We start from the raw sequence: 8,977 nt of genomic DNA on the forward strand, positions 1-8,977 counted from the left end.
GAGATAATAGCCCCTACCGCACTGGACTGTGAGCGCGCGCGCACACACACACACACACACACACACACACACACACACACACACACACACACACACACACACACACACACACACACACACACACAGTGTGTACTGCAGTGCCTGGTAAGTAGTAAGTGCTCAGGAAAGATTAGTTCCTTTGCCCCTTAAAAGAGAAGCATTCTCTTCCTTTATGAGCTGTCTTTAATGAAAATGTTCCAGATTAATTTCTGAGCTTTTAAAATAGTCTACAACTCCTTTCTCACTTCTCTAAAAACTGTATCACCTCATCAACACCTTTACCAGCCAAACGCCTGTGCGGGACACGCCCAGTGGGACAGACAGCTTGCAGCCTCTTTGGTCTCTAGGACCCCGGGCTGCGCCTCGGCACAGCTATGGTTTTGTACGTGGTAGCGACACATGGTTACCGCCCTTCTGTGACCCCAGGCGTGAGGAAGGCCTCTCCCCCGAACACAGGAACTGTGCCCGCCAGCAACAGTTGCTGAAATGCCACCACGGGAAAAAAAGACCAGTCACAACACTTCCAGAGGGAAGAGGGTTTTTATTGACACTTCAACTTCACAGATGGGGAAAGGCCTTTAAGGACAAGGAAATACCCCCGTAAAACAGGCCCCCCAGCAAGTGCAGAGTTGCAGATAATGGCAAACAGGCATCTACGTAATCCAGGAGCCGAAACGCAAGACCGCCTACCTGCTTCTCCCGCACACACAATTCTACCCCCTTCCCTTCCTCTGCCATGAAACAGACCTGTGGTCCGGGGCTCCAGAAAGATAAGTGACCAGAACAAGGGGAAGAAGTCAGTTCTTTCCAGAATCTTTGGGACGAATGGCTGAGAAATCCCCAGTTACGGGTGGAGAGTCCTCTGCATTATGCTCACGCCTTCTGCTTGGTTTTAGGCTCAGCTTTGTGTCTTCTCATGAGATGGGGGTATCCATGTGGTGTGTTCAAGATTTTAAAACTCCAACAGCTCCCACACGCTGGGAATTGTGAAGGCAGAGGGCCCCTAAGAAAATAAGAGAAATCCCCAATTACGGGTGGAGAGTCCTCTGCATTATGCTCACGCCTTCTGCTTGGTTTTAGGCTCAGCTTTGTGTCTTCCCATGAGATGGGGGTATCCATGTGGTGTGTTCAAGATTTTAAAACTCCAACAGCTCCCACACGCTGGGAATTGTGAAGGCAGAGGGCCCCTAAGAAAATAACTATACTGATGAATCTGGCGAGGAATCTGGAATCTAATTTTCAAAGAGCGTAACAGGCCCCGAGACCAAAGTGCGGGTTAGCCACACACGTTTTTGTTATCACCCCGTAACACATCGTCCCAGCTGACTTCCCAGACGCGTGACTTGGGCAAAGACCCAGGGCCCTGCATTCGGAAGAGCCTCAGACTCGCTTTAATGCTTTGCTGTCAGTGTCTTGAAATTGTTAATAATTTTTGAACAAGAGACGCCACATCTTCATTTCACACTGGGCCTCACAAATTATGTAACTGGTCCTACATGTTGTCTTCTATTTCCCGTTGTCAAAAAAAAAGGAAATAATTCTTTCCCATATTCTGCATTCTACCCCTTGTTCAAGGTATGTTTGGCACAGAGAGATCGCTTCTCAATCCCAATTTTGGGGTTTATATTGCAAAACTGAATTGTAGGAAGAAATCAAGAAGGAAGAGAGTTTTTAATATAGATCACTGGACAATAGGAAGAGATTGTGGACAAGCATCATAAGGGACATCAATGCCCAGAAACCAAAGAGGAAAAGGAGAAAGTTAGATAATTGGCTGTGGATGTAACTTCCACATGTTTGAGACCTGAAGACAAAAGAAAAGGGAGATCAAAGAAATGAGCTTTATCTACTTCCTGGGAGGTTAACTCACCTTCCTCCGTCAGAATCCAGTGATCACTCACCAGACAGTAGAAACAGGGCAGAGCTGGACACATTCATGAAGTAAGGAAACTTATAGGTGACTTTTGGTGGATCACATCCCTGAGATATTTCCAAAATTTGTATGTAGTGCAGAAATAATGAGAGGAACACAAAAGTACCTGTGGACCCAAGAAAGGGGAGAGACAGATCTCCTGATTAGCCTCCACCAGTCCTCCAAGGTTTCACTGTAGGGTCATGATCAATGAAAACCAGAATCACGTCATTGTTACTGCCCCTCACTTTCCTTCTGCCTCCTTTGAGACCATGTGTTTCCCCTAGACTTTTCTTTTCCCCTGCACTCTCCTGAACAGTGTTTAAAAAGCTCATCAAGCGAAAATCCCACCCAACCCAAAGCCAAGACCTTCCAAGTTCACTCCTGCCTCTCCTTACCTGTGACGATGAAGATAAAAGCACAGGAAACATACTGTTTCTGGGTCTCAGGGAATAACTGAGGGAAGGTCAGCAACAAAAAGGTGAAGCAGAGTGAGAGGAGAAGGGCGCTGATCATGAAAACTCCACCCAGTATGAAGTAGGCTAGGATCAGGGAAGGATGACGAGAGAGTCTGAGAAGTTCACCCTTTTTTAGGGGTCACTCCCCGGTTTTCCACGTGCCCAGGTATACAGGGAGCACAGGAGGTCCTGGGAGCACCAGCAGGAAGGAGTGGCTGGGACGGCGAGGTGGGCAGGAGGCAGGTACCCAAGGCTGCAGGTTACACCAGGACTCACTTGGCTTGTGTTTGGGCACCCAGCACATTTGACTACTGCAGTCTTCGAAGGGCACACTGACGAGGACATTGGGATCTCCAGGCAGTTCTATTTCCACCCAGGAGGAGACAAGGAAAGACCACCACATGAGGGTGGTGTCCAGGAAATGACAAATGAAGATCACATCTCTGTTCAGGTTCTTCATCCTCAAGCACCAATGGAAAGACATCACCTAAGAAAGGGAAGAAGTGGGAGGCGTTTCCCCAGACCCTCCAATTTCACACCTCATCCTTCAAAAACAATTCCTAATGATCCCTCATTCCTAACACTTTCTTAAATCTTCCATTCTAGCCTCAATATCCCCTCTACAGTTTAACTGCTTATTTAACAAGTACTGTAGGCCCACAGTGTGTCACGCCTGAAGTTCTAGAACATTGCCTCCTCATGTCTCTCCCAGGCTCCAGCCATTATCACCACCATTCCAGACTCCAGACTGACAGCCCCTCCCCCAATAACTTTATCAGGTTTCCCCCCTGCTTGGAAGCCCCCTAACATCTCCCCGAGCACACCTAATGTAATCCTTCAAGTGACATCCAAGCCCTTCCTTAATCTCACTTCAACCTATTTTCCAGCTTTGTTTCTGTCTATTCCCTCCAAAAATTCAACCACTCTGCCAAAAAACATTCGCTACATTGTTTCCCAAATCCTATATAGGTAAGTGTTCCTCGAATGGGCTCCATTTAAACCTTCTGTCCTATTGCCCACTAATTACCATCCAAATATCCCTCATTCATTCAGTAAATAAATGTCTCGACCACCTACTGTGGTCCCCATACCGTTCCAGGTGCCTGATACTGGTTTGCAAACAAATATGGTTACCATACGGAGATATCCCTAGACTGTATAACCCTTCGCCTTTGCTGAATCCCATCTACTAGGTCCTCCTGCTTCCCTCTTCTCATCAGCCAGTATAAATCCTTCAAGGCCCATGATTGGGTTGGAAGCTTACCCAACCACATTGTCCAAGCCGTGTTCACCCTGTGGGGTTACACAGGACAATGACTGACTGCCCCATTTCATAGTCAATCATGTATTGCTTCAAGCGAGGAGGCCAGCATGGTGGCTGGAGTGAGGTGAGAGGGGAGAGTGCTAGAGGTCAGAGAGGAGATGGAGGCCAGATTGTGTAAGATCCATCAGGTAACATTAAAGAATTTGGTGTTTATTCTGAGAAGCCATTGGAGCAGAGGAATAAGATCGGACTCACATTTCTATGGATTGGCTCAGTTGCTGTATTATGATTAGTCTACAGGGCACAGGTTTAAGCAAGGAACTCAGGAGTTACTGGAGCAGTGATGCCCGATGAGATGAGAGGGTGGCCTGCAGCATGTTCTTGGTTGAGGAGGCCATTAGAAGTCTCACACTGGGCTTTCTTTGCAGGTAGTGATGAGCCGAGACATGTGATACGAGAGAAAGAGGAGTCAGGAATGGCCTCAAGGTTTTGGATTGAGATCTGTAAAGTCTGAGTTGCTCTTTAACGATATGGGTAAGACCAAGTTGGAGGCACCAGGGAGTGAGAAGCAGTTTGATTTTAGACATGTTACATTTGATATGGCTTTTAGATCTCCAAAGATGATGTTAGGTGATTGTATATACCAGCATGGGGATTAGGAAGGAGGTCCAGGCTAGAGACACCGGGATTTAAACTTGAGAAACATCCACAATACATTGGAATTAAAACCAGTGAGAGGAAAGGCTTCAGTGTGGCCCAAGGACAGAAGTGGTCCTAGGACTCAGCTCTCAGGCTTTTCAGGATTTAGAGACCCAGAGACAAGAAGTGCCCAACAAAGAGGGCTAGGAAGAAGTCCCAGAAGCCAAGAGAAGAAAATGTTTCAAGGAGGAGGAAATGTCTGTGTCAAATGTCATCCAGAAGCCAAGTCAGGTGAGGAACGAAAATGGATCACCAGTTCATCCGTGAGAAGGCCACTGCGACCTTGACAAAAGCTCTTTGCGTAGAATGAGAAGTAGAGCCTATCAAAAAGACTGACAGAAGAGGAGGTCCCAAGGAAGAACACACAGGGGTATGATAACAATAGACAACTCTTTGAAGAGCTTGCCGAAAAAGCAAAGAGGCTGCAGCTAGAGGAAAATGTGGGACCAAAACGTCTTTTGTTTTTAACATGGGTGCAGGAGGCAGATACTGGCAGCTTGAGGGAGAGGTCAGTATTTCTGGGGCTGGCCACAGAAGAAAGAATGAGCAAATTATGCACAGTCGTTAGGAAGACCGGCAGACTACACACCAGCAAGTTGCTAGCTGGGGTAATGAGAATGTGTGGGAAATGTCTTCTGATTGCTGCTATCTTCTCAGAGGAACAGAAGGCAAATTCACAGCTGAAGTGAGCACAGGGTAGGAGGCACTGGAGATCTGCGGAGAGGTGCGAAGTTACCTAGAAGAGTGGGCTGGGGAATGGTGTGGGATCACGTGGCAGCACGAAGGGCTCACTCGAGCTGTATGGTCATGAATTTACAGCTGGACTAGTCGGTCTGCTTTCTTTTCCAGTTTCGTTCACCTGTATGGGTTTAGGCAACGAATAAATAGAAATGCAGATTTTTAGAAGGATAAGCATTTTGTACAAGTATTGAAAAAGCAAGTGGGTTGAGGGTGTGGGCAAGAGAGTGGCCGCAGTGGTGGGCCATGGAATCTAGTTTGGGTAAGGAGGGAAGTGAGAGTGTGAGAGGGGGATGGGCAAGACTGTAGGACAACGGACATGTATTTGGTACTAACTTTATCCTTTTTACTTATAGTAGCAAAGGAAGTAGTGGATTGCAAAACTTCCAGTTAAAAATATTCACACATGGAATGTCTATTTATGACTGTGAGCTGATGTAAAAGGTGAAAAACACCGGTCTGAGTTTGGGCCACGTGAGGGGGTTGAAAGGAGAGTGGAAAAAAGATGCCTGGATGAGGGATCGGGGAACTGGGAGGCCAAGAGCACTGGAAAAATCGCCTTCCTGGATTCTATCACCACCAAGAATTATGATAGGAGTAGTATCAGCGAGTGACAGTGCTCTAAGGACTTAAGTGATCAAGGAATGACAGGAATTATTCCAACAGTCTATAGATGACAGCAAAACGAAGGAAGAGTGGTCAAGTCTAGGAGAAAAGTGTTTTTAGGAGAAGGGAGGACAAAACAGTCCGGAAGGGGCAATGAGGAGCAAGAGGGAGACCTACCCATCTCCAGGCCCAGTGGTAACAAAGGGTGGGGAAGAAACAGCCGCTACCGCTCAGAAGGACTGCAAGGCAGGCAGGATCAATAGCAGAGAACCAGATTTCTGTTCGAGTAAGAATATGAAAGGAATAGTCGGAGAGACTGAGAATACAGGCAATGTATCCTGCCTGCTCATTGGTGGGCCCACTTAGTGACATCATAAAAGTGGGAAAATCCTTATGGACCCAAGATTATGATTTAATCTGCCTTTGCGAGCACACAACCATTCTCAGCTCTCTCTGGCACTCGACACAAAGCCATCCTTTGTCTGTGTCCCTGTTTTCTGCTCTAGAAGAAGGAAGAAACCCTATGCTCGGGAACAAAGTACCAAGGTGACGAAAAGAGAGGTCAGGCTCACAAGTGAGCAGCCAGCAGCTGACAGGTTCTGGGCTGGGGGTACAGGGGAGGTGTAATGAATGAGGGTGTGGGGGAGACTTCCGGAGCCCTGAGCTGTGGCGGGAGGAGAGCATCGTGGGCCATTCCCTCTGCCAGCTTCTCTCTCCCCACTAGGCAAATGAGATTCAGGCGTCCAAAGACTACGAGGCCGAGGAACAGATGGGATCTCTTAAGTGTCCATGCTACCATGTTTGTAGTTCTGTGCAAGTGTAGTTTATAATGAATACTCACTTCTTTGCTCAAGGGCCACCTTTGCTCTCCACCCCACGAGAGAGCACTACTCCTCCTTCTCTGTCCACATACTCGGCTTTTTTTTTCTTCATAGCTCTTACCTACCAGAGATACTATTTTTTGTTTCCTCCCACTGGCCCATAAGGTCCCACCTTGTCTGTTTCCCCATTGCCTAGAACAGTGTGGCATGTAGTCACCTGGGCTACTTGCTGGATGATGAACCCATCAAAGAATGATGGCCCCAGTGCCCAGAAAACCATAAATCACAAGTGGAATATTCAAAACTGGGACGATCAAGAGCTACAGCTCCTTTACCACAGAGCTAGTTAAACCTCCAGGATGGTCTCAGGAAGCAGTCACTGGAACTATGGTGCCGGCAGGGTCAGGGCCCACCAAGAGCACTCGGGCTGTACTCCAAGAGCTGGTTGATCGGTCAAGGTGCACTAAGAAAAACGGATCAGTGCTATTTCAGGAGCAAGACATGTGGACCACCTTATTCCCACAAACATACCAATTTAGCTACCATTCATGGACAGACTCCCTTTCTGAAAAATCAAAAACTAAAAGGCTTCTGCATCCTAGGTGAACATAAAATTCGACTCACCAAAACTGGTAGATTTGGGACACACTCTTGCTGGGTTTGCCAGGATATTCATCATCATCAACACAGCTCAAAGATGACTCGATTAATGGGATACACCACATTAACTGAATAAAGTATAAAAATCACAGGATCATCTTAGTAGGTGCAGAAAAAGCACCTGACAAGATTCGACAAACTTTTATGATAAAAACTCTCAACAAACTAGGTTTAGAAGGATGTACCTAAACATAACTTAAGATCAAATATGAGCCCACAGCTAACATCATTCTCAAACGTGAATAAATGAAAGCTCTTCCTTTAAGATCAGGAACAAGGCATGGATGTCCACTCTTGTCACTTCTATTCATTGCAGTAGTAGAAGCCCCAGTCAGAGCAATGAGGCAAGAAAGAGAAAGAACAGGCATCCAAATCAGAAATGAAGTAGTAAAACTATCCCTGTTTACAGCTGACATGATCTTCTAGAGAGAAAAATCTTCAAGACTCCATTTTAAAAACTGTTAGAATAAAGGAATTCAGTAAAATTATAGCATATAAAATCAGCCCACAAAAATCACTTGCACTTCTATACACTAACAATGAACTATCCAAAAAGGAAATTAGGAAAACAATCCCACTCAAAATGTTACAAAAAAGAACAAAATACTTAGGAATGAATTTAACTAAGGAAATAAAACACTTGTACACTGAAAACTACAAAACAGTGATGAAGCAAAGAAGTCACAAATAGACTTCCCATTGGGTGGAAACCTCAATATTGCTCAAATGTCCGCACTACCCAAAGAGATCTACGGAGTCGATGCAGTCCCTATCAACATCCCAAAGGCATTTTTTACAGAAATAGAAAAAAAATTCTATAATTCATACAGAAGCACAAAGAACCCTGAATAGGTTCAACTGATCTTCAACAAGAACACAAGATGGAGAAAGGATAGTCTGTTCAACACACACTGATGGAAAACAATATTCATTCACACGCAAAAGAATGAAACTGGACCCTTATACTATACCACATATAAAAAACAAAATATATTAAAGACTTCTGTGTAAGACCTGAAACTGTGAAGCTACAAGAAAACATAGGCGGAAAGACTCACGATACCGGTCCCGGCAATGATTTCATGGATAAGACACCAAAAGCACAGGCCAGGAAAAGCCAAAACTGACAAATGGGATGACATCAAGTTAAAAACCTTCTGCACAGCAAAGGAAACCATCAATAGAGTGAAGAGGTGCCCTACAGAATGGGAGAAGGTATTTGCAAACTATGTGTCTGATAAGGGATAATTCTCTATCTATATAAGGAACTGCTACAACTCAATAGCAATACACAAAAAAAAACAGATAGTTCAACAAAAAAGTGGGCTAGACTCGAACATTTCTCCAACGAACATATATATAAATGGCCCCACAGGCACATGAAAAGATGGTCAGTGTCCTTAATCATCAGAGGAATGCAAATCAAAACCACAATGAGATGCCATCTCACACCTGTGAGGAGGGCTATTATCAAAAAACAAGGACCTCCCCCCCCCCCCCCAAAGAACAGTGTTGGTAAAGATGTGGAGGAAATGGAACACTTGCACCCTGTGGGTAGGAATGAAATGGTGCAGCACTTATGAAATCAGTATGGAGTTTCCTCAAAGCATCAAAAACATACCATGCTCCAGCCATCCCACTTCTGGGTATTTATCCAAAAGAAATGAAATCAGGATCTGGAAGAGATCTTGGCACTCCCGTGTTCACTGCAACGATGTTCAGGATAGCCAAGATGTGAATACAACCTAGATGTTCAAAAGGATAAAGAAAACATGGTCTA

At 45.4% G+C, this 8,977-nt stretch overlaps 1 long non-coding RNA gene across 9 annotated transcripts; it reads right to left on the reverse strand.

Annotated features, from left to right (window-relative positions):
* Positions 1–560: 560 nt before the first annotated feature.
* Positions 561–8,969, reverse strand: LOC145722795 (uncharacterized). 9 transcript variants are annotated; one of them, XR_014147333.1, is made up of 5 exons: positions 8,819–8,966; positions 7,162–7,265; positions 6,558–6,658; positions 5,109–5,231; positions 561–2,896 (listed from the first exon to the last, which is right to left on the reverse strand). It is a non-coding gene; the product is annotated as an uncharacterized LOC145722795 (long non-coding RNA). The 9 variants fall into 9 exon arrangements; XR_014147332.1 differs by lacking the exon at positions 6,558–6,658 and having other exon boundaries at positions 8,819–8,965; XR_014147334.1 differs by lacking the exons at positions 5,109–5,231; positions 6,558–6,658 and adding an exon at positions 6,873–7,000 and having other exon boundaries at positions 8,819–8,965.
* Between the last annotated feature and the right edge of the window lie 8 nt (positions 8,970–8,977).

This window comes from Leptonychotes weddellii, chromosome 8, assembly GCF_054177405.1.
Source record: "Leptonychotes weddellii isolate Sample4059 chromosome 8, ASM5417740v2, whole genome shotgun sequence".
Taxonomy (NCBI): Eukaryota; Metazoa; Chordata; class Mammalia; order Carnivora; family Phocidae; genus Leptonychotes; species Leptonychotes weddellii.